The 9,071-nt window shown below is 33.6% G+C and overlaps 1 protein-coding gene across 1 annotated transcript in view; it reads left to right on the forward strand.

The window, feature by feature from the left end:
- Nucleotides 1-276: 276 nt before the first annotated feature.
- Nucleotides 277-9,071, forward strand: part of PDE3A (phosphodiesterase 3A, cGMP-inhibited) — a 121,616-nt gene continuing 112,821 nt past the window's right edge. The window contains exon 1 of the mRNA XM_008582365.1: nt 277-323. The gene's annotated coding sequence lies outside the window, so the exon portion shown is untranslated. The remainder of the gene's footprint in view (nt 324-9,071) is intronic.

Raw genomic sequence — 9,071 nt, forward strand, 5'->3', positions numbered from 1 at the left:
CTGACTAAGAGCAGTAAAGCTGTACATTAGCAGATTCTTTTTGCCACAGGGTGATATTAAAATACCTTTAAGGCAACTAGAAGTTGAAATATTAGCTATCAAACCAAAAGTTTATTGCTTTAGGTATGTTAATTTATTCATGGTGGCTATTTAATACATTAATATTAGAACAAATATTTCAAAATCTAATTATTCTTTAAAAGAAAGAGTAGAGATATTTGCCATGTAGAATGATCATTTAACTTACTGAAATTATTGTATTGTCTTTATAGCTCATGGGGCATTCAGAATGGGATCACAAACGCGGGCAAAGAGGATCACAGGTAAGTTTACTTTCCTTTTTTCCTTTTTGTTTCTTAACTCTTTAAGCCATGAATTTTTTAAAATTCAAGAGATAGTAAGAAGTAGAGAGAGGAAGAGGCAAAATAATCATACCATTTGTTTTTATTTAAATTGGCTGTAATTAAAGTCTGGATTTCAAATCCTGTAGGCAGATGCTAATATATTCCTCCTAAGAGCATTCTGGACATTGGCCGCGTTTATATAACTATAGATTTTATATTCATCTTGTCTCTGCAGAATGTATCGTGATCAGCAACCTCAGTCTCTTGATTTTATTCATTTCCTTTGATAATTTTTTCATGTATTTTCTTTTTTTCCTCTATCTTTCTGTTTTGGATTAAATATTTTGTAATATAATCAGAGTAAACTCTGAACTAATTACAAGATTTTGTCTCTAAATTAACTGTCTTCATCTAAGGGAAATAGAAAGATGAAAGGACCTATTATTTTTGAAAAGAAACAAATTCTAACCTTTTCTATATTACCAGACTGTTTTCATTGTCTTACTTTATGTCTTAGGCAAGGAAAAAAGCTTCCATGACGCATTTATTCTTTTTAATGACCTAATTAGACAATGTGGATTTGTTTTGCTTCCATAATTACTTTGCCTGACAGAATAAAGACTGAGTTTTACACTAAGAAAATTATATCTTCTCCTAGGGTATTTTGTGAAGAAATACAGAAATAATTTGTCTCAGAGCAGCCTATGTTTACCTGACTGTAAACAGGCAAAATAAAAATTAAGTGGGTGGATATTTTTACTTCTGCTGCTCACATTTTGTATTTGCCACTAAAAACTATGATCAAAAGAGAGTTGGATCTGCAAGACTGTAGGTGAACGTTTATCGTGAAGCATGAACTTCTCCCAAGTGTTTTGCAAAGCTGATGTGTACCTGTGTTGTCGTTAAGTTTGTATGAATAACTGTATTTAATTTAGGTCACTGGGAAAATAAAACTAAGTCAATCAATTGTTTTAGTTGAGATTTTAATAGCTGTGATTTAATTTTTGTCCATTATCAGTTTGATTAGTAAATAATATAAACCAATCCAGTTAAACTAGGATTATCCAAAAGAACTTGTGCTTTGCTTTCTTTTCCTCACTCTCACCCCTCCTTCTCGGTGTTCTCTGGCAGCTCTCCCTTTGTATACATCTGGATTATTTTAAATGACAATTTGCTACAAGGATGGTAATGAAGTGATAAAATTAACATAGAGTAAATTCTTTGTGATTCTAAACCAATAAAAAACTAAAGGTGAGCACAAGTAATAGAGTGCATAGTTTGATTATTGCCACCAAAGACATTTTTGTTTTCAGAACAGCCAAGTAATTTGTTGAGGACATGTGCCTTTAAGGTAATGTAGTGTTACATATATATAAAAAAATTATTGTTTAAAGTATTTATAGTATTTACTCCCTATATAGCCTACTTTGATATGATTTAACTTCATGTTTAGATTGGTCACTCTGTCAGTATAAATTGAAAAAAAAAAATCTCATAAAGGTACAATATTGTTTGTGTTAAATATAAAAAAAATACAGAATGAAAATTTTAAAAATTTCAGATATTGCACATAGCTAGAAAACTTCAGAATTCTACATACACATATAAAATATTTTCATAAATAAAGTTTGATTATATTTGAAAGCCTGAAGTGGTTCTGAAAAACAAAAACATTAGAACATGCTTGCATGATTTCTATTATAAGCATTAAGGTCTTTAGATTTTCAACTAGCAGAATAACTATTCTAAATGTACCTTTGTCCTACTTTGATTTCTCAACTCAGTTAAAAATTGTCAAAGTAAAAAGCAAAAACATACATACCAAAAAATAAAAGCAATAATAACTACAACAAAAATGTTATTCTTTGGAAATTCCAGGTAGATAAATTAGGCATTAAGTAATAACCTCTTATCTAATTCCAATTCCCCACTGGAAGAAAAAATAAAAAGAAAGATGTTGTACCTATGTTTTAGATCATTGAACCCTTCTTAGGCTACCATTTTCTTGGATAATATATCTAAAGCCTTTCAGGCTTTCAAAGGGAATTTCAGATAGGCTGCATTTGAATGCAGATCTCTTAATATTTTACTAATACTTTAAGGTCTTGCCTAAATCCCCTCTCAGCTTAGCTTAATTTGGGATGGATTTTTAAGCACTTACTATGTGTATAGCACTACAGTAGGTCTAACTTTGAAGAAAAACTGAATGACAAGGCCACCACTTTCCAAGAGCTGACAATTATGGTTCGAAATAGAGCAATACTTATATATATAGTTGACATGTAAGGCCGTCTGGCAGATGTGATATTAAATATATAAACAAAGTGTGATGGGATTCAGGTGGGAGAGTGAATTTTTTTCTCCCAGGTAGAACTAGGAAATACTTTTTAGAAGTGGTGATATATGAGTTTAGCCTTAAAGGAGGGTAAGCTTTCAAAAGTGCAAGGAGAGGGAAAGGTAGGTAGAAACACTTGAGAAAAAGTTTGAACTGTGAAGAGTGCGGGGCATGTGTGGATATGTGTGAAATTTTTTATAACTTCTTTGTAGACACTTATTGGATGGGGACTGTTGCAGAAACTACAGTGAGGGCACGATCTAGAGAATGCCGTACATTATTGATTAGATGGGAGGAGGAAACAGAGAGGGTGAAGAGTTTGAAATGGAGTCCTAGAAGAATTAGTGCCATCAGCAGTGACCAATAGCAAAGTGAAGTGAGAGGTGAAGAGGACAATTCCAAAAGGGAGTTTCAGATAAATTGTGGAGGAACCATTCTGGCGTTCTGTTGCCAGATGAGAGCAGAAGATGTCAATTTGGACATGCTAATTATACATGTGATAACAGAATTATACCAATAGATAGACTCCCGGAAGAAGAATATTAAAAGGGAAAAATGGAATAAAGGCTGAATCTTGGGGGGAATAGTCACTGTAAGGGCTGGGAGGAAGCTGGGGAGAGAGTTAATGCATGCGTGTGTTCTCTCTAGAGACCAGTTGGAGGAGAAATGATTCAGAATCAAAGTAGTGTTCTTTTGAGTTATACATCAAGGAGAGGGCTGCAACCATAGAGAGAGGTTCAAGAAAATAATATTAAAAAAAAAAAAAAAAAACAGAAAATTCCATCGGGCTTAGTAATTAGGAGGACCTTAGTGAACTTTGAGAAAGCAGAATATACAGGGATTAACAAGAGAATAGTGTAAGATTGTAGAAAGGTGTCTTGGAGGAGCTTTGTTTTAAAAGAGAGGTAGGATTGTAGAAAGGTGGCAGCAGAAGTGAGTTAAATTGATTTTTTTATTTTAATTTTTTTGTTTGTTTTTGGTGGCTGGCCAGTACAGGCCTCTGAACCCTTGACCTTGGTGTTACAAGGTGGTGCTCTAACCAACTGAGCTAACTAGCCAGCTCCCAAATTTCTTTTTATGTTAAGGTGACATGTGTGTCTTAATAATTACTGGCAGACAAAAAGAATCAGTGTGGAAAAGAAAACACTGAAAAGTCTCAAAAGTGAGCTGATTAAGGACTGAAAAAATGTGCAATTCAGGGAAGGGAATGCATTTTTTTTTTTCCAAAGTGGTCCTTTTGGCACCTGTGCATGTGTTTTCCTTACATACAACCAACCCAGAACTCCTACCCCACCCCCACCATTTACACTCTTTGAGAAAAACTGGCCGTTGAGTATTTTCAAATGAACTACTGGTTAAATCCACCAAAAAACACAATAAAGAAGCCTTGGAAAGAAAGTAGAAATATCTACCAGGACAAGACAGAAGAAACAGGGACAGATATTACAAAATGAAAAAAAAAAAATAATAATGCTGTGAACCTAATGACTTCAATTTTCCTAGTAGAGACAGGGTGAGTAAAGTTGGGGATTAATAGTGGAAAACTGTGAATGGAAGAAAATACATGGAATGAATGTTGTTTTAGATGTCTAAGAAAGGGGAATGGCTTGGTGTCTGAGCATCAAGAAATGCCATGCAGAAAGCAGAAATCTATGTCAGGTACGAGTTTGCTAACCTGCAAGACAAATTTTAACATATTTTACTTTGATTTAAAAACCATGAATATACATCAGGTGCTTTTTTAGCCTTTGCAGAATCAAAAATAAAAAAATTGGCCTTCAAGAAGCATGTAGTTTTGTCTAAAGTCAGCCTTAGTTATTACCAGGATAGAGTTAAACTTCTCCTGGCTTTCCCCCTAGGAGCTTAATAAATAAGGAATTTTCTCAAATTTGTCTTCATCCTCCAAAATTTCATATCAAATACTTGTCATATACAAAAATACCTCTCTGGCTTCAAGTAAATTCAGCACATAATTGTATATGACTCTTTTGACTCAGAAAGAATTTCATTCAAGTTGACTTATTTTACTTTATTCTTGGTAATTGTCTGACATAATTTGTCAGCTCTCTCACTGCTTCCTGGCGATATTTCTTTTTCTTTTTAAAGCATATACTCTCAAATAGAAGATCATCCAAATATAGGAAAGATGCTAAATGATAAATAAACTTCCAGCAGCATCCAGAATTCTTGTATCTGGCAGCATTCCCAGTAATACCAAATGAAGTCAAGGGATGAAATTCTCAGAAGGCAATTAGTTTTTTTTTTTAATTTTTTTCTTTAAATTCTTGAAGAAAAGTTTTCCAGTGGGAAGTTCGAGAGGCGATAAAAAATTGCTGTCCTTTGGAAAGCTTAAAAGTGCTAGGACAGTATTCCAGATAGCCAGTAATTTACTTATCGCTTAGTTCAGAGTCCTTGTGGGAAAGATGAGTTGAATTTGTGAATTTATAAACTTCCTAACATTTTCATATACTAGGAACCAGGAGACCTTTATTTATCAGTAGTGGAAGACTAGCGAGTTCTTTAGTATATTATTGCTGTCTTACTACCAGCCAGGCTTTATCCACTAAACTTAAGATTACTTACTGAAGAAACAACTTTTTGTGTTATCTATCTAGTCTTCAAATGATTGAAGTCTTTCTTTAGATAATGAAATTCTGGTTTGTATGTTTCTAAATAATTTGAAATATTGTATGTACAAGATAGCTGAATATTCTGGTTTTAAAGTTATTAAATACACTAGATTATTACTATCTTTAAAAATGATCTTTGGCAGTGTTTTTAATTGTCAAGTACTGGCGGCTTTAAAATGTAAACATTCTAAAATAGAAAGCAGCTACCTATATCAGTGAGTTTTTGTAGCACTGTTTTAAGTCTCAAGGATGAACTTTGATGGGAAGTCATCGTATTTCACTTTTTTGCTACCTGGGTATTCAAGAGAATAGATTTGCTAATCATAGCTACTGAAGTTGATTAACCTAATCTTTTGCCTACTAATGGTCTGATTCAGTGACAGGTCAGTTCTTTGGTGGGTTAAATATTTTTTTTTTGATGAGAGAATGCGAAGAGTAATTTAAATGCCTTCCAGACTTATCTGGAATAGTGCCATAAAAATGTATTAAAGTTAACTTTTTAAAAATACATTTTAGAAAGATGACCAGCCATGTTTCCCAGGAATTTATTCCAAGAGATTAAAGTGAACAGATTGGAAATCGATTACTGTATTACATCTCCCAAATTCTGATGTTACTAAGGAATACTTTATGCCCTAGAGAGAGCTGGCTGCCAGTGTTACTTTTTCTGCAAATGTAGTGTCTTTCACTTGCATTTCCTCCTGCATTTCACTTTTCCATATGTTAACCTAACAACTGTTAGTACTGTTTAGAAATTATTCCAATAATTGTTTCATTTTTGGCAATTTTCCAAGGAAATTATTTCATTTTGCTTGTTGTGTTATGAAATTTGTTTTAATTCTGTTTATATGGACAGGGACCACACAACAGCTATTTGCCTGGGCCTCACACATCGTAGAGGTGGCTTTGTCGTCAATAGTGACAGGAAGGGATCCTTTTTCTCCATTAAGTCCTTCTCTACATGTTTTTAATTTTATCCTTTAGTCAGATCTACACTGTTGGACAATCTTATTTTTACTCTTACCCCACTCTGCTAAATTGCTTTTATCTAGTTACCGTTTAGTGTTAGATCTTTAATTTGCATTGACAAACTTTATAAGACATAGTCTTAAAATATTTGTCCTGGTAGGGATATTTTTGACGCAGTGTCAAGAGGACGCAGAGACATTTCTCTTTGTCCTCAGATGAAGGAAAACGGTGTTTCTCTTTTACAACTGAACCCACACTATTTTATTACTTCTCCAGCACCCTGGTCTCTACCCACTAAATGCCAGAAGCACACCCCCCACCTCCCAGTTGTGATAAGAAAAATGTCTCCTGCCATTGTCAAATGTCCCCTGGGAGTTAAAATTGCTTCTGATCGAAAACCACTGAGATTACAGCATAATCTCCTTGCCCTGTAGATAGAAGACAGTAAAGAAATATTTACTCATTAATTTTGATACTTCATATAGGAAAATGGGAAAATGCTTCTTCAGGCATTTATACTTCCAGGCTTTCGGGTTCCATCTTTAAGTCTATCAAATGGCAATTTTAATGCACATATTCATTTCATTGATAAGTAGTATTTTCACAGTAGAATTATGTTCTAGAAAACTGGGGAGGGGGGTAAAATGCCCTCTTCCCCCACTTAACATATTCAAGGCATTTGCAGGAGCAGCTGGAGAGAGACTGTGGCTGTGTCTACCCAGTGGTTGCATGGAGCACGTGTTTCTGGTGAACTGACAAATGACCTTGAGTGAGTTACTCTATTAAAAGTCCTGGCCTCTTTAAAAGAGCATAAATGGACAGGAATCTAACAATTCCACAGGAATAAAAGGGAAAATTGCCACTGGCGTTTATGCTTTTATTTTCCCCCCATGTTTATAGATTAGTAGACATGTTGTTTAATACTTATCGAATGACCCTCTTTAACTTGGGGACTGTGGGCATGATTCACACTACATGTGCACTGTCCTTGTGCTTGTTTTGCCAAATCACAACCTATGGTACCTTATATGAAACAAAACAGAGCAATGAAATAAGCGACCATTGATAATAGGTGTTTATCTGCAAGAGCTATAAATAGCAATTGTCAAATTTACTAAGTGTACAAAAACATTGAGAGCAGTAAAAACAATAATAATACCTATCATGTTGAGCTGCAGTTTCTGACCACTTTTGCAGTTGCAGCTTTTATTATATTCTTTTTTCCCAGATATCTTTATGTAAATATTAAGAAAATAAATGAATGCAATTAATTAATTGCATGTAAATCCCTGTACAGTAAGTATACTTTAGGGAAAGTGATTTTGCAGTTTTAAAGTTTTGTCTTCCACTTGCTAGAATAACAGAAGAAAAACATGCTAACTTGAGACTAGTTAGTTTTATCTTTGAATTGCAATATCTGACAAAGGAAAATAATTTTTATCATGTGCTGGGAGATTTTATGCAAGCTCTGGCATAGATTAAGATCTTGTTTTTCATTAATTGTGAAAACATTCTGAAAGGGAAGTTTTGAGGTGTGGATTTTTGAGGATTTTGACTCTACTTACTTGTAGGTGAAATTGATAAAGAAAAAGTTGGGCCAAATATAATCAGATTCTCACAGAAGACAAAAATTTAAGACTAGGATATATTGACTAGAAGAAATCATGGGATATCGCTTGCAGCTTTTATTATATTCTTTTTTCCCAGATATCTTTATGTAAATATTAAGAAAATAAATGAATGCAATTAATTAATTGCATGTAAATCCCTGTACAGTAAGTATACTTTAGGGAAAGTGATTTTGCAGTTTTAAAGTTTTGTCTTCCACTTGCTAGAATAACAGAAGAAAAACATGCTAACTTGAGACTAGTTAGTTTTATCTTTGAATTGCAATATCTGACAAAGGAAAATAATTTTTATCATGTGCTGGGAGATTTTATGCAAGCTCTGGCATAGATTAAGATCTTGTTTTTCATTAATTGTGAAAACATTCTGAAAGGGAAGTTTTGAGGTGTGGATTTTTGAGGATTTTGACTCTACTTACTTGTAGGTGAAATTGATAAAGAAAAAGTTGGGCCAAATATAATCAGATTCTCACAGAAGACAAAAATTTAAGACTAGGATATATTGACTAGAAGAAATCATGGGATAGAGACAGAGGTGAAGGTGAGGTCAGGTGAAAAAGGTCACTTGGCAGTTAGAAGGCCAGTTAACTACAGAAGGTGAATTAAGGCAAAGGAAGTGGAAAATAGTTGATCTTTTAAGTTGAATATGAACGTCCATTTTGGTATACTAACAAAAAAGACCAAGATACAGGTTTTTTTGTACATTCTTGGTGAGATTTTTAAAAATATGGAGAGTGGATGTTTTTATTTAATTTCTTATTAATGCATGTGCAGATTATATGTATAATTATGTATTTCTAACAGCTTTGCAATCTTATTTGTGGTACAGGATTTTTTCCTTTACTCCAATTCTAGGGGACAAACTAAAAGTTTGTTTAATAGCATTCCCCAAAAGATTTTATATTGTCATCAAAGATACTGATTTTTAAAAAAGTTTTACATTGGGAGAACAAAGATTTGCTTGGCAGTTCTGTTCTTAGCATTAAATGATTGTCTCAGCTGTGTCAAAAGCAGCCATCCTGTAAGTGTAAATAAATCCAAGGGACTGGGGCTGGTAATTACGAAGGACAACTCTGGAACAACATTAGAGATATGAATGAACCGAAATTATCTTTTTTTTTTTTTTTTTTTTTTTTTTTTTTTTTTTTTTCCTTGTCCGGCAACGGAT

This window comes from Galeopterus variegatus, unplaced genomic scaffold (genome assembly GCF_000696425.1).
Source record: "Galeopterus variegatus unplaced genomic scaffold, G_variegatus-3.0.2 Scaffold2592, whole genome shotgun sequence".
NCBI lineage: Eukaryota > Metazoa > Chordata > Mammalia > Dermoptera > Cynocephalidae > Galeopterus > Galeopterus variegatus.